At 40.6% G+C, this 17500-nt stretch overlaps 1 protein-coding gene across 2 annotated transcripts in view; it reads left to right on the forward strand.

The window, feature by feature from the left end:
• The window catches only part of LOC123499391 (fibroblast growth factor receptor 3-like), a 176529-nt gene that overhangs the window by 8468 nt on the left and 150561 nt on the right, over nt 1-17500 (forward strand). The window lies entirely within an intron of this gene.

The following is a 17500-nucleotide window of genomic DNA, read 5'->3' on the forward strand; positions in this document are numbered from 1 at the left end:
GGTAGATAAAAAGTCAAGAATTTAAGTTGCGTGTTTAATGTTTGTTGTATTCATGCTTTTGTAATAAGATCATCGTGAATTTATTGTTATTATTCATTCGTTCATTGATCGCCACTTCAGTTCTGTTCTAGATTCTCGTTGTCTTCTTCCTGATTGTTGTTGTTGGTTCTGTTGACGTTGTTGTTGTTGTTGTAGTCTTTACCCACCTCGTTTTTTCTCTCCTCCTCCTCCTTATCATCACTATCATCATCATCATCATCATCATCATCATCATCATCATCATCATTATTGTGGTTGTATGTTTTTCTTTCTTCTCTTATTCCTTCTTCTTTGTCTTCTTCTTTTGTTTTTGTTTTTCTTGTTCTTGTTCTTGTTCTTGTTCTTCTTGTTCTTCTTCTTCTCATCATTATTATCATTATTACTTCCCTACTTCCCGCCATCCACCACCGCTACCACCACCATCACCACCACCACTTACCATTTCCCTTCCATTAGTGCATATATTTACCTACCTTACATATTGATATAGTATCCGGTGGCATGTCCAGGTGAGGTGTCCCCGGCCAGGTCATCTGCGGCCATGAGCCAGGTAACAAAAAATAATACAGGTGGACACAAATAAACACATGGAAGGAGTGAGACCAGGGTGGCGGCGCGGAGGAAGAAGATGGGAAGCGGAGTTATTATGATGGAGAGGGAGAGTAAATATTGGCTCTGTGACTTCCATTCCCGTCATAAAAAGGAGGATCTAGTCGTCTGTTTTCCTTACTTTGTTTAGAGTTTGATAGTTTTATTATTATTTTTGAACCTTTTCTCTTTTTGTTGATACTTGTATAGCGAGATTTCTTTCCTTTATTTGTTTTTTCCTTTTTGGTGTTGTTTATAAGTTTTTATATATATTTGTGATATATAGAACTATTTTTATTGTCGTTTTGTTTTTCTTTCTTTGTTTTGTTTATAAGTTTTCGTTTTTTTTTTTTTTCTGGTGATTTTCTTGTTTGTCGAGAGTTGATGTTTATATTTCTCTTTTTTTTTTTTATAATTATATATAGAGATTTTTTTTTCCTTGATTTTTTTTCCCTTCTTTTTGTTGTTTATAAGCTTACACACACACACACACACACACACACACACACACACACACACACACACACACACACACACACACACACACACACACACACACACACACACACACACACTTTTTTTTCCTGATGTCTTCCTTACTTTGTCTAGAGTTTGATTGTTTTATTTCTCTTTTCAAGCTTAATTTTTCCACGCTTTAACATAGGAAGATTTTTTTTTCAATTGATTTTGTTTCTTCTCTTTGTCTATAACCTTATTATTTATTTTTATCTATTCATTTATTCTTTCGTTAATTTTTCTTTATTATATTTAGAGTCTGGTTTCGCTTTTCTTTGACTTTATTTATTTATTTATTTATCTATTTTTGAGTATTTTCCTTTACTTATTTAGAGTTTGATTGTTTTATTTCTCTTTTTTAGACTTATTTTCATGACACTTTATTTTATAGGAAGAATTTTCATGTCTCTTTTTTTTTTTTTCGTTTATAAGCTTTATTTATTTATTTATTTATTTATTTATTTGTTTTTGGGTGATATCCTTTTCTTTATTTCGAGTTTGATGGTTTTATTTATATTTTTCTGACTCATTTTTGTGATTTATTATTTTTTTTCGTTTATAAGCTTATGTGTTTGTATTTTTTTTTCTTATTTTCTTTTCATGAGGTTGGTTCCCTTTAACACTCTTTAAGTAATTATACATGTACAGTTTTATTGATTTAACTTTTAAGCTTTCATCATTCTTTTTTACGTTTATTTATTTATTTTTTCATTCAGTTAGTTTTTTTCTCAGAAGATTTAGAATATAACGATATGTCGAGATGTACTTTCTATGTTTTTAAGTCTGTTTTTCTTTTATAGCTATTTTTTCAATTTTTTATGTCGATGTTTTTACTGTTATTTTGATATTTTCCTTACCTGTATGCTGGCATGTACTGTATTTTCTTTCTCAGGCTTTTTTTTTTTATGCAGTTCCAAATTTGAGACGTTTTTCTTTATGGTTTGTAAGTGTAAGGGTTTGATTAATTTTTACAAGATTTGAAGTTTTTATTGGGCTTTTAAGAATGCTTTAGTGTTTTTACTAGATGGCTCGTTATTTTCTTTCCGTAGATTATTTCTTAATTGATGTTTACGTTCTCATATTTTGGTTTAAATTTCTATATTACCTTCCTATATATTTGCGTTACAGGTATTTCTTCCATCCGGTATCTTGATGGGAAAGTTCAGTTATATTCCTCACTCTACCGTTTCGTCAGTTTTGTAATTCTTCAACCGTGAAATCTGTTTATCTCAGTTTTCTTGGTAAGACCGAAGAAAAAAAAAAAAAAAATACTAGCTTTTCGTCATAACTTATATTTTTACCTTCCCGTCCTTCCCTTCGCTCGCAATATAGAGACACACGATTGCCCTAACATTCCCCACAACCCATCATTCTCCACTCTCTCTCTCTCTCTCTCTCTCTCTTAAAAAAAATGCCTCGAGAAAAAAACAACCTCATTATATTTGTTTATTTCTTCCAGTGTATCATTTCTCTTTCCCATAACGTGTAGACATGATTCTTGTACCGCTCTCCACAGCCTGTCATTTCCCAGAAACCATCTTAACGGAGAGGAGAGGAGAGGGGAGGAGAGGGGAGAAGAGGAGAAAGAGAGGAGAGGGGAGGAGAGGAGAGAGGAGGAGGAGAGGAGAGGAGAGGAGAGCAGGAGAGGAGAGGGGAGGGAGAGGAGAGGAGAGAGGAGAGGAGAGAGGAGGAGAGGAGGAGGAGGAGAGAGAGAGAGAGGAAGAGAGGAGAGAAGAGAAGAGAGAGAGAGAGAGAGAGAGAGAGAGAGAGAGAGAGAGAGAGAGAGAGAGAGAGAGAGAGAGAGAGAGAGAGAGAGAGAGAGAGAGAGAGAGAGAGAGAGAGAGAGAGAGACTGTTATTCAATCGTGCTACCTGAGATGTTTCTTTGGATAGATAACTCCTAACAAGCGAACTAACGAACTCACGAACTTAACTAAATGACTGACTAATTAACTAACAAACAAACTGACTGGCTTACTAATGGCCTGAATAATTAGTAGGTTAACTATCTAATTATCTAACAGACCAATCAATTAAAGAAAGGGAAGAAAGAATGAATGAGAAAAAAGAAGGAAAGGAAAAATGGATATAAATGATAGCCAAGAATTTAGCAAGTTAACCTCTTCAGTAGTGAGACGCATTTTTTACCTTGAGTTTTGTGTACGATCAGACTGTTTTATTGACATTAGGAAGGGTTTATGGAGGTTACAAAATTAATGGCCACGGTTTTCATTATTTTATTCTCCACATAAGTTTCTGAAGTTGTATGAAATTTCCAAATAGTAACCAGAATGAATATGAAAACGCGCCATGGTACTGAAGGGGTTGATAATGAGGCAGTATCATACGCAGCAATGATAGGTGTAAGTGGGACAGAATGATTGTGTATAGACTCCCTAAAGTACACAAGCATTCTGTCCCACTTAGACCTATCATTGGTGCGGATTATACAAGTGATAGACCGCATCGATGACAGTAAATCTTGTGGGTTTCATTTAAACAGTAATAGCAAATAAAAAGTAAAAAATAAATAAATAACTAAGTGATAATAGACAAAGAACATCGTGATAATTCTTTTTTTTTTTTTTTTTTTTTTTGCATATATTTCGAACGATTCTATTTTGTGATTGGTATTTTATTTCCGGTATCTTTTTACTGCCTTTGACCAGAACTCTTACATGGGAAAAACATCTCTTCACATTGATTGAATTTCTGCTACATTAAGCCATTTCTCAAGCTGCAATTCTCCTCAAAACACATCCATCTCCCTCCACATCGAGTGAGGCGCCTTTAATCCTCTCCTCACCAGGCATAATTTACTCGTACATGTAATTTCAATAACATAACATCAGGTGGCAGGCTCTCGTGTTATTACCCTCTTCCACCTCCTTCACTAACCTATAAGTCCTCCCATACCAGACAGGGCTCTCATTTCCCCATACTAGTAAATTTCTTCTCGTTTTCCTTGGTACTGATCTGATATTTTCCATAGTATAGGTATTGGTCTGTAATTTTTTTTTCCCTCGACACATGAAGGTAATTTTCTCGACATATTGGTGTAGTATTTCCTTTAAGATGACAGTAATATCCTCACTAGACTTCTCCTTAATTTTCCTTATCCATTTCTTCAATATGATGGTACGTTATTTTTCTCCAGCCCAGTGACAATTTTCCCTTAGTACTTTCCTTCAAACAGTAACAGAATATTCGTAACCTTTCCTATAACACATAATAGTAATGCTACTCAGATGTCTCCAAACAGTCAGTATAACTAACTCTCTCAGCACTTTATTCTATTATTTATTCATGTATACAAGTAATTCCAACCAAAAATATTCTAACACGTCCTCTGATTTCTTTAATAATCTCTCTAACACACATTTACCTGATATTTCCTCTAGCTGACTACTAATGTTCACAAAATGTTCTTCGTAAGAGACACAACAGTCCCCTAAACACACAAGGTAATATTCTCAAGCACGTTCCTTCAATACAGTGGAAATAATACTAACTCCTTCCTTAATAATATTCCCTCGACACTTACATAGAAAAGAAGAAAGAACTATTCCCCAAGCATACCTGTTAATTTCCCCAGCCTGTTCACCTGTCAACATATCGGGGAAAAATCATTCTTACTCTAACATAATAAATGAATAAATGATAAAAACAGGCTCAATATAGACACAAAAAATCGTCATATTCTTTCTTGTACCCACTGGTAAATACTCCTTCCGTATTACCTTAAGAAGACAAGAAACAGACGATGCAGTTTGTGGGAGTGGTGCTGAAGTGGTCACGTGAAGAGCAGACAGCGAGACAGTAGGCAGTCAGTCAGTCAGTCAGCCAGTCACACAAGTCAGTCACACAAGTCAGTCAGTCAGTCACACAGGTCAGTAAGTCAGTCAGCTAGTTGGTCGCTCAGTCAGTCAGTCAGTCAGTCAGCTAGTCAGTCGGCCACAGTCAGTCAGCCACACAAGTCAGTCAGTCAGTCAGTCAGGTAGTTAGTTGGTCAATCAGTCAGTCAGTTACACAGTCAGTCAGTCAGTCACACAATCAGTCAGTCAGTCAGTCAGGTAGTTGGTCAATCAGTCAGTTACACAGTCAGTCAGTTAGCTAGTTGGTCAGTCACAAAGTCAGTCAGTCAGCTAGTTGGTCAGTCAGTCAGTCAGTGAAACAAGTCAGTCAGTCGGCCACAGTCAGTCAGCCACAAAGTCAGTCAGTCAGCCACACAGTCAGTCAGCTACAGTCAGTCAGCCACACAGTCAATCAGTCAGCCACACAGTCAGTCAGCCACACAGTCAGTCAGCCGCACAGTCAGTCAGCTACACACAGTCAGTCAGTTACACAGTCAGTCGGGTACACAGCCAGTCAGCCACACAGTCAGTCAGGCACACAGTCATTCATTCATTCATTCAGTCAGTCAGTCAGTGAGTCAGTGAGTCAGTGAATCAGCGAGTCGGACCCAAACAGCCGCTACTGTATGTAACATTGGCATTTAGTAATCCCGGTGAAAGAGAGAGTTGCGTAAGAGGTTCGTGGAAAGTCTCGTATATATTGTATGGATCGTGCGTCAGTCACTGTGTCATGTCTCTCTCTCTCTCTCTCTCTCTCTCTCTCTCTCTCTCTCTCTCTCTCTCTCTCATTAATATCACTTAAATACATTTTTTATCTACTTTTTTCTTTTCTTCGTGTTCTTTCGCGTCGTTTACGTATTCAGGTGACGACTCTTGTGTTCTCTTGGTGGCGGCATTAAAGGAGGTTCTTCGATGTTTACGAGATGGGGGAATGGAAGAATAGAGTCGCCTCGTACATTAGCATTAGATTCTTATTCCACATTCCTCGCTGCGAGTAGAATCTGCTTTACGGACCCACATGGATTTATCGGCCAGACTGTCTCTTATGATTATCTTCCCCCGCCGTGAAAGTCCTTGAAGGTGTAGCTCAGGTAACACGGCTTGCATAATTTTGTGTTCTGAGGAGAGGATTGTAAGAACGAGAGACATGAGAGATAGGAAAAGAATAATAATAGCCCCACATGGTTCAGCAAGAATCCATGTTATACTCATGAGAAGTTAGTGAGCGTTTCTCAGAGTGTCTATGTTGCAGCAGGAGTTTCACATCAAACTTGCTCGGTGGAAGCCTGTGTCCTGCGAAGCGTGTGTCTCCTCCAGTTGTTGTTTTATTGCCCTGCGTCGCGTGAGTTTGAGTTGGCGGGTTATTATTGTGCCTCGCTCCAGGTCGGATGAGGATTGCTGGTGGTGCTGTCTGTGTGGGGTGGCGTGGGCTGCCTCTTGTCACTTTAACCCAACACCTGCTGCGGCCTCTACTTGTGGAAAAGATACAAGCTGAATTTACGGTATGTTTCCAAGCGTTGAGGAATTTTAAGGTTTTGTTGATTCATGATACCTGTTGTGTAAAATAAGATATTTGGGTAAAATTAAAGAGTGTTTTTTCATCTGTAAAAAAATTGATATCTTCTTAAGGGTGCACTTGTTGCGGAAAAACTAGGAGATTTTGGCAAAATTTGAGAGCTCTTTCCGTCTATGAAAAAATAACACGGACTGCATGAAAGAGCTAATCAATCACACCTGTGCAGAACCGTAACATTTGATGAGGAGGTGTACCTGTAGTGAAAAGAAAGGCATGGGCTAAATCAAAGGGCTTCTCCTATCCGTAGAAACTTTAAGACCAACTATGGAACAACGTATACTTACATATCGTAAAAAAGATTATATGAGGTTAATTTAGTCTTCTTTTTTTTTTTCCTTTTTATGTATAGTATAGTATATTATACTGGTTTTCACAGTATAGAAAATCCGTACCTATAATGGTTACATTTTACTACATTGCTTTTAGCGGGAAAGACTTTAACTATTAAGACTAACGTAACTATTAATTGTTGCCTCAGGCTTGACTAAAACCGGTGATGGTACATTTCCGTAGTGAAAAAAGTACTATTAGATTCGTGTGTGTGTGTGTGTGTGTGTGTGTGTGTGTGTGTGTGTGTAACTTCACCACGGTCGCCTGCTGGTCACCCAGCCAGTCTTCCCCAATACGGAGAGAGCTCAGAGCTCATAGACCTATCTTCGGGTAGGACTGACACCACAACACACTCCACACACCGGGAAAGCGAGGCCACAACCCCTCGAGTTACATCCCGTACCTATTTACTGCTAGATGAACAGAGGCTACACATTAAGAGGCTTGCCCATTTGCCTAGCCGCGCCGGGACTGGAACTCGGCCCTCTCGATTGTGAGTCGAGCGTGCTAACCACTACACTACGCGGTGGTGGTGGTGGTGTGTGTGTGTGTGTGTGTGTGTGTGTGTGTGTGTGTAATTCACTGTTTGATCTGCTGCAGTCTCTGACGAGACAGCCAGACGTTACCCTACGGAACGAGCTCAGAGCTCATTGTTTCCGATCTTCGGATAGGTCTGAGACCACATCACACACACACACATACCGGGACAACAAGGTCACAACTCCTCGATTTACATCCCGTACCTACTCACTGCTAGGTGAACAGGGGCTACACGTGAAAGGAGACACCCAAATATCTCCACGCGGCCGGGACTCGAACCCCGGTCCTCTGGCTTGTGAGTCCAGCGCTCTAACCACTGAGCTACCGGGCCGTGTGTGTGTGTGTGTGTGTGTGTGTGTGTGTGTGTGTGTGTGTGTGTGTGTGTGTGTGCGTGCGCGCGCGCTTCAATTTACTAAGAGCTCGTACACCTGTAGGGGACGTAGGCATTCATGTAGGTAGAATATGACGGGTTTCTTTTTTTAGTCCTCCATTTTTGCTCTCCTTTACTTGGCTTGAACCACGTGATGGTGAGTCAAATAGATGTGAAATGTGTGTATTGGCTGTCCTTTCAACTACAGCCGGCACACGGTACATGTTTGTGATAGACTGAGTGAGGAATATGAAATCAGATTTTGTTATATTTATCATTAATGCAAATAACGAAACAAAATAGTCATTATATGAAGATGAAATAGTTTTTTACTTGTATGTGTATTTAATTTAGTTTATTTATGAAGTTGGTTGATTTATTTTCACTGTTTATTTATTTGTCATGTTACGTATTGTCACTTTCTTCTTTGCATCATAAGAAAACGAAAGGGTCGCTAGTTGAAGGAGATAAAATGGTCAATAATCATCCCTTTGAGTGCATCGTTTGTTATTACTCTATATTCGTTGATTTGTTATTGCACAGAAGCGTCACAAGCTTATGCAATACAAGCTACGAGAATAAATATAGATGGCACAGTGGGAATAATAGAAACATTTGAGCCTTTCATCGAGGAAGGCTACAGTTCATACCAGTAAAAGCATTGGACAGAATTCTACAGGGAACTGCCGGAAATAATGAAAAAGAGAATAGATTGGCCGATGTCTCTCTGATATAGACAGTTTGATGGAAAGGATGGAAAAGAGTAAGAAATAAGAAAGGAAAAGGAAGTCTGAGAGTTGATTAAACGAATAGATTACCCGATATGTAGTCTGATAGAAGAGAAGGAAAGGAAAAAGAAAGGAAGGAAAGGAAAAAGAAAGGAAGGAAAGGAAAATAAGTTTGAAAATTGTTTGTTATCTAGAAAACAGAAGTAAAATCCAAGGTTAAAGTTTTGTTATTAATCAAACAAAAGTAAATCGAGGCATGTATAATATTAGTAGATAAGTAAAGAAACTTCATTTGTAACGCCTTCATAATGAGCGAGAGAGAGAGAGAAAAATAAAACACTAAAAATGAACTAAAACCAACAAATTTTACCTCGTCACACCTCCTACTTATCTTAATACCCACGTAATTGCAAAGGACACACGGTACATTTAAGGCAATGCACACCTGTTGAGTCTGCACAGGTATGATGGGGAAAAAACCAGGGAGAGTGAAATCCAAGGTAACCCGTATTGTCCTGGCGACGGTGGGCGGGAGAGCAGGGCAGGGGCGGCAGGAGAAACACGGGGTCTTGGTTAACTTTACAGCTGGTGTCGTTTGTTATAGCCTCGTTCCTGGCGCGGAAATGCAGGCAAGGCAGCGAAATAAGTGTAAATAGATGTCACTTCCACCTCTCCAGACCTAGATTATATTTCCTCCTCCTCATCCTCCTGCTTCTCCTCCTCCTCTATGTCCTCCTCGACCTGGTCTTCTCTCAGAGTTGAATTGAAGGTCCTGCAGCTGTCGTGTTGATGTCTTGAGGAGGAGGAGGAGGAGGAGGAGGAGGAGGAGGAGTAGTAGTAGTAGGAGTAGGAGAAGGAGAAGGAGGAGCAATCTCACACACCTTGGACAATTCCTAGAGATGTGGGAGGAGGTGAATGTGGAAAGTGGAAATATAAAGGAACACAAAGGAAGAAAAAAATATTAGCAAGCCTACTGGCCTTCACTAGGCTGTTTGCGGGATACTCTATCTGAACTATGATAGAGAATAAAGATAACAAAAGCAAAGACTCCTCCCCACCCATTACTCCCTCCAGTCAAAAGCTGGCAGGAAATAAGGAAGAGCCATACAACATGGAAAAATTGTTTGGAAATTTTGATGAGGAACGAGAACGAGGAGGAGGATATGGTGGAGAAGGAGCAGGAGGAGGAGCAACTTTAAACATCTAGGTAGTGGATAGATCGTTGAGGAAGGGAAGGAGGAGGAGGAGGAGGAGGAGGAGGAGGAGGAGGAGGAGGAGGAGGAGGAGGAGGAGGAGGGAGGAGGAGGAGGAATAAGGAGGAGGAGGAGGAGGAAGGAGGAGGAGGAGGAGGAGAAGGAGGAGGAGGAAGCAAAGCAACCTTACGCACCTGGGAACCGAATAGATCGTGGGAGGAGGAGGAGGAGGAGGTGGTGGTGGTGGTGGGAAGGATATGAAAGGAGAAGAAACGAGAAGAGAAGAGAGAGAAGAGATGTAAAAGGAGAGAGAGAGAAGAAGTGGAAGAGAAAAGAGAGGAGTGGAAGAAGAGAGAAAGTAAAGGTGGAAGAGGAAGAAGGAATTATAATCTTGAACACCTGATGCAGAATACATAACAACAACATCGAGAACAATAACAAGAAGATGAAACAGCCAACAACAACAACAACAACAACAACAACAGCAACAGCAACAGCAACAGGAGAAGGAGGAGGAAGAGGAGGAGGAGGAGGAGGAGAAAGACGGACACACAGACACAGCACAGGACACACAGACACACAGAGACCTGAGGCTGTGTAAAGATGGTGTCTGCTGTGGTACTAGTGCATGTATTTCGTGTAGAGGGAGAGCGAGGCGTGACAGGGCGAGCTTCCTTCCACCCACCTGTCTTCTCCCTTAGGCAATAAAGACGAGAAGGGGAAAAAAGGAACGGGAAAGGAACCAAATGCCACTGTAGCTCGTAAAGAAAGGGAACACATTGGAATTTTCATCGTAAGAAGTTAAGTTTGGTGGAGAAAAAAAGACTTGAGTTATTTTTATTGTTTATGATTAGGATGTGGAAGAGGAGGAGGAGGGGGAGGAGGAAGAAGAGGAGGAAGAGATGAAGGAGGAGGTGGAGAACATGGAAGAGGAGGAGGATAACTAACCTTACACAATTTGGAAGACAAGTGGTCGTGAAGGATATGAGAGAGGGAACAGGGGAGGGAGGTGGAAGATATGAAAGGAGGAGGCGGAGATGGAGGAGTTGGAGGAGGAGGAGTTGGAGGAGGAGGGTTAGAGGAGGAGGAGGAGGCGAAGACAACCTGGGCGGCGGACAGATCATGGAGGCACGGGAGACTGTCCGGCGCCTTAAGCAAAATATCGACGCCGCATGTCACATTGTAACGGAAGTTATCACAACTATTTGTCACACCAGGATGGGGATGGGGAGGGAGGGTGTGATAGGAGGAGGAGGAGGAGGAGGTGAAGGAGGAAGAGGAGGAGTAGAAAGATTAAGAAGAGGAGAGAGGGAGAAATAGGAGGAGAAATGGTAGTAAGAAGATGAAGAAGAAAGAATGGGAAGCTTATGAGGAAGAGAGATGAAGTAATAGAAGAAGGAAGATGAGAAGGAAGGAATAAATGAAGAATATGAAGAGTGAGAAGAAGAGAGGGGGAGGAATAGGAGTTAGAAGATGAGGAGAGATGAACAGAATATATAGGAAGAGAGAGAAGAGGGGAGGAGGAGGAATAGGAGTTGGAAGATAAAGAGAGAGGAATAAGAGAAGGAATAAAAAGAGGAGGAGGAAGAGGGGGAGTAATAAGAGTAGAAAGATGAGGACGAATAGGAAGAATAGGAAGAGGAGAGGGGAAGGAATAGGAGTAGGAAGATGAGGGAGGAGGAAGGATTAAAAAGAACAGGAAGATTAAATATAGGAATAGGAGTAGGAATAGGAAAAAAATAGAAGCATAGAAGCAAGACACACGAGAAGGACCTTGAAGTGTCAGTTGTGGGGTCCTGGATGCGTTAAATCTTTCACGTTGTGCATTTTCCAGGCGGTTCAGGAGTGGTTTTGTTCAGTACCCTTCCCACACTGCCACCCTCGTTTTCTTCCCCTCGTTGTTTTCCTTTCGTATCTTTTATTTTCTGTTTTTTCTTTCTGTCTTGCTTTCGTCTCAGTCTCCGTCAGTTTGCAGTCGCGGATGTGTTAATACTTCACGTTTTGCATTTTTCAAGTGGTTCAGTCGCAGTTTTTATTCACTGTCTTGCACCGCCTTCGTTTTCTGTTCGTTTTCTTAGCTTTGGTGCTCGCTCTGTAATTCTAATTGTCTCTTTTTAGGTGATGTTACCGAAACTTTTCATTATATTCTCTCTCTCTCTCTCTCTCTCTCTCTCTCTCTCTCTCTCTCTCTCTCTCTCTCTCTCTCTCTCTCTCTCTCTCTCTCTCTGTGCAGTTATTTTTCTGTAGAGGACTAGAAGACGTAATCCTTTTACTGTTTTCATCTTCGCGAGTGGTTTAGAATTCCTGGTTTTTGTGTATTCACCAAACACCGCATAGCTTTTCTTCTTCCACGTGTATTCTTAATGCAGAAACTCGAGATGAAAAAGCGAAAATAGTAAAAGGACTATGTGGGCAAAAAGAAGAGGAGGAGGAGGAGGAGGAGGAGGAGGGGAAGAGGCAATAGGAAAAGGAAAAGAATAAGAGCTCAGCGTCTTCTATTGTAAACACTTTTTCTCAAAGGCATTGAATTGTTAACAATCACACGGCCCGGCTAACTGTGTGTGTGTGTGTGTGTGTGTGTGTGTGTGTGTGTGTGTGTGTGTGTGTGTGTGTGTGTGTGTGTGTGTGTGGAGAGAGAGAGAGAGAGAGAGAGAGAGAGAGAGAGAGAGAGAGAGAGAGAGAGAGAGAGAGGTTAGACGGGGGGCAGGGTTGAAGGAGGTATGATAAGCACGGAGGTGGGGATGAGGGACGGGAAGGGGGATGTGGAGGGAAAAGGAAGAAGGCAACCTAAGATACACACACCAAAGGCAAGCGATCCCATGATCACCTCGGTAGAGTGAGAATAATGTGGAAAGTCAGTCATGTCCCGCGTTAAGGTGCTGTACAAAATAGTGCTGTACATTCTTCGGGGCTTTATGTACATATGCTTTGCTTTACTTTATTTTTGTCGAAAAAAAAATCTTTTATGTTTCACTGCAGAAAGTGTACAGGTAACATTGCAATACAGTGGTTGTTAAGTACTAATCTTTAAACTTACATGACAAGTCACTTATACTGTTGTCTCTCTACCCTCTCACCAGTTGACGTCCTGACACCGAAGTGACAGGCCACGCCAATCAGCTGACTGCCAAAGTGTATCTTTTTACGTTGAAAATGTCTTCCACATCAATAACATTGAGTCTTCTGTCATAATATTCATGTGATGATGTTCACGATAGGATATTCATTCTGTGATGGGAATCCAGCTCGACACAGTATTTTTCGGATGACAACACGAAACCCAACCATCAGTACAAACAGACAAATACATAAAGGAACAACATTCAAAGAACAAAAAACAATTTGACATCACTTGGAAGAACATTGTATAATCTGAAGGAACATTCACAGGAATAGCTTGGTACCGAATCGTCATGAAGCGGGTGAGTTGTCATGTATGTTTAAAAAGTAACGCTTAGCAACCATTGTAGTAGTGTGTTACCAATACTTCAAATACTTCAATGAATCTATCAGTCTCTTCACCATAATTCTCGTTCAGTTGTCCAAAATAGCGAAGTTTTACGTTAGGAAATTACGTATATCCATAGTTCTTCTTGGTCTTTTTGTTTTATAAACAAGAATGATTGAATGTTAGCAATATATCAAATGTTTCAAATGTTTCTCCTCCTCCTCCTCCTTAGCTCATGATATCAACGACCTCATTAATTGAAGCATTAATTTCGCTTTGATTTACATAAACATGGAATTCACTGGACTTCTTGACATCTTGATATTGGATAAGTGTATATCTTTTAACTCGTTACCTGCACACACCACCACCTGATCCCTTTGAGGCGACGTAAGAAACGCTAATTAATGACTATCTTTACCTTCCATCGCTCCGTGTTACCTTCCGCATCACATATCCACTATTTACTTACTCATTTACCTTACCTACCTACCTGGCCTACCTACATTCCTTCCTTCCTTCCTTCCTTCATTCCCTCCTTCCTTCCTTACCTACATTTCTATCTACCTAATTCTATCTAACTCCCTTTCTATTTGCACACCAACCTCCTCTTACCTACCTTACCTTCCTGTCTACCTACCTATATACTTACATATTTTACCTACCCATGTATATATCCACACACACGCTTCCCTTCCTCCTTCTCATCCTCGCTCCCTCAACACCCTTCACCTGCTATCAAACACTCTCAGCCTAATTCCCTCTCCATCCCACAGCAATACACACCTAATCATTCACCGTCACCAGGTAGAGAGAGAGAGAGAGAGAGAGAGAGAGAGAGAGAGAGAGAGAGAGAGAGAGAGTAGTAGTAGGAATAGGAAGATGAGGCTGGAGGAGGAGGAATAGGAGAAGGAATAGGAAATAGGAAGAGAAGGAGGGTGAGAATGGGAGGAATAGGAGTAAAAAGATGAGGGAGGAATAAAAGAAATAGGAAGAGAAAGAAGAGGAGAGAGGGAGTAATAGGGGAAGGAAGATGATGAGAGAGAGAGAGAGAGAGAGAGAGAGAGAGAGAGAGAGAGAGAGAGAGAGAGAGAGTAAAAGAAAAGTCCGCTAAACGTGCTCGTGATAAATCAAGGAGCCTAATTAAGCGGGTGGAAGTCAAATCTCAAGGGGATTCTGACCTGATGAGCTCGTCGTATTAATAAGTTTCGTTTCCGTGTCTCCCACTTGTGCACTTGTGGATGAGAAGCGTATAAGTAACCTCCTTCTCTCTCTCTCTCTCTCTCTCTCTCTCTCTCTCTCTCTCTCTCTCTGGTCACGTGTCCCGTCGTGGTCCCCGTCAGGTATTAAGTGCATGTTGCCTTCGCCGTGTACAAAAAAAATAGTCTGATTGCGTTGACTTATCCCTGAATTAGGTAGATTTTGCAATATAAACATGGTATTAATTGGATAGTTTCTCTCTCTCTCTCTCTCTCTCTCTCTCTCTCTCTCTCTCTCTCTCTCTCTCAGCTCCAATGTAGTGTATCTGACGGAATGCAAGATATCACTTTGCAGATGTGTGTGTGTGTGTGTGTGTGTGTGTGTGTGTGTGTGTGTGTGTGTGTGTGTGTGTGTGTGTGTGTGTGTGTGTGTGTGTGTGTGTGTGTGTGTGTGTGTGTGTGTGTGTGTGTGTGTGTGTGTGTGACACACACACACACACACACACACACACACACACACACACACACACACACACACACACACACACACGGGAAAAATAAACACGTAGCAGGTTTCATTTGGCCTCCAGTTTTGAGTGTCGTTTCATCCACTTAACCCAGGAACAAATGGTCATGAAAATTGGCCTGCATGAACAGTTCTGGTGGTGGTGATGGCGGTGCTGACGGAAGGAAGCGAGGGGGAGATGGGATGCTGGTGGTGGCGGCAGGTAAAGGGACTGGACACTGGCGAGGAATGGGACAGGCTGGCAACTTAATTTAATCTAGCATGGTATAATCTAATGTAACCTTATGAAACTAAACGTGAAATGCAACAAGAATAGCAATAGTAGAAAAGAAGTTAAAAGTGTAACAACTATGACAAAAATAGCAATAGCATTATGTCCGATGTTACTTAAGCTAATAAGAAAATTAACTGAGAGAACATCAATGATATAAGATAAATAAGAAGTCAAGCTAAACGTTCCTCAGCATAACAACGACAACCATATCAATAACAACTAATTAACTTATTGGGGGTTGACAGACGAAAAGACGTTTAAAAGTAAGGTAAATTCTCCATCTTAGTTTAACCTGATTCAACCTAACTTAACTTAACCAGACAACACGAATCAATCCTTAACTCGACCTTACTAAATACACCTGCGTTCCAGAAATGTTTTCACTGGAGTTTTTTAAGAGCTTCAAATTAGAGGACTTTCTTCTCTTCTTTGTGCCTTTAGCCGATCTCCCTCAGGCATAAAACACGAGAGAGAGAGAGAGAGAGAGAGAGAGAGAGAGAGAGAGAGAGAGAGAGAGAGAGAGAGAGAGAGAGAGAGAGAGAGAGAGAGAGAGAGAGAGAGAGAGACAGAGACATATAGAGACAGACAGACAGATAGAGAGACAAACTACATAAATCTAAGTAACCTAACCCAACCTGAACTAACGGGTAGCTAGGCGAATAGAACATGCTAGGACAGGTTGTTAAGTATAAGATGCAGCAAAGATAAGGTTGTAGTGTGTAGCAGGTAACAGGTAACAGGTAACGGGTAGCAGGTGTAAGGATGAGGTGTCAAGAGGGTGTTGTACAGGTAATCCTCTGCTCACCTGTATTGCGCGGGGATCTTGAGTGGCTGTGTTTATCCGGCATCGGGTGACTAATTATTGCCATTACCTACTTAGTTCATAATCTAAGGGACGAGCCGTGCATTTATCACGCCACGAGCTCGTTTGTCATACGTGTCTCGCCTTGCCTCGCCTCGCCTCGCCTCGCCTCGCCTCGCCTCGCCTCCTGTGAAACCCTGCTATTACACCTGCCTGCATTAACCTCCCCCTCCATGATCAATATTCATCACTTAGTATATTAATTTTAAAACTTTTTAGCCTTTTATTTTTTTTTTTTACTCTTCTTTTCACCTCATTTATTATTTTTGTGTGTGTGTTCAGTTTTTGTTTATTTCTTCATTTGTTAATGTTGTGTATTGTCTTTCCTCTTCTTTTTATAAATATCTCTTCTTTTCATGTCTTCTTTTTTTATTTTCTTTTCTTCATCCTTCTCTTCTCGTCTTCCTTGTTCTCCTCCTCCTCCTCCTCCTCCTCCTCCTCCTCTTCGCCTTCCTTTTCGCTTCTGCTTTAACAATAGGAAAAACAAGAACTACTACTACTACTACTACTACTACTACTACTACTACTACTACTACTACTACTACTACTACTACTACTACTACTACTACTACTACTACTACTACTACTACTACTACTACTACTACTACTACTACTACTACTACTACTCGCTTCCTTTTTCACGTGTGTGTCAAATTTCCCAAAAGACACGGATAAAAAATGTATTTCCTGATTACTTTTTTAAACTAGAATTTTCTCTTTTCCTCTATTTTCCCATTTACTCCTTTATGCATAACAGCAATAACGAGTTTTCCTCTTTTTTATTTCCTTTTTTATATTTATGGCCTCAAGTTTATCATCCTCAAATACACGCACACACACACACACACACACACACACACACACACACACAGAGAGAGAGAGAGAGAGAGAGAGAGAGAGAGAGAGAGAATAAATAGAAAGATGCGAAAAATTCTCTTATCTCTTTTCATTGCATTTTATTCCATTTTTTCCTCTTTGTATCTCGTGTATTTGGAATCTATGCCGCTTTTATTTATTCGAAAAAATGATGAAGAAAAAGAGAGGTGAGATAAAGAGAGAGAGAGAGAGAGAGAGAGAGAGAGAGAGAGAGAGAGAGAAATGGTGAGGTAGCCGAAAAACGCATTTATTTTTCACTCTTACGTATATATATATATATCTTTTGATGGAGAAAAAGAAAAAAAGAAAAATAAAACGCAAAAACAGTGACATATATTTTTGTCGATCATTCTCTTTGCATTGTTATCATTATCGTTATTGTCACTGTTATTACTATTGCTATTATCATTATTGTTGTTGCTGCGACTATTACTACTACTACTACTACTACTGTTACTACTGCTGCTGCTGCTGCTGCTGCTGCTGCTGTAGCTACTACTACTACTACTACTACTACTACTACTACTACTACTACTGCTACTACTGCTGCTGCTACTGCTACTGCTGCTACCACCACCAACA

The sequence above is a fragment of the Portunus trituberculatus genome, chromosome 49 (assembly GCF_017591435.1).
Source record: "Portunus trituberculatus isolate SZX2019 chromosome 49, ASM1759143v1, whole genome shotgun sequence".
In the NCBI taxonomy this organism is placed as follows: domain Eukaryota; kingdom Metazoa; phylum Arthropoda; class Malacostraca; order Decapoda; family Portunidae; genus Portunus; species Portunus trituberculatus.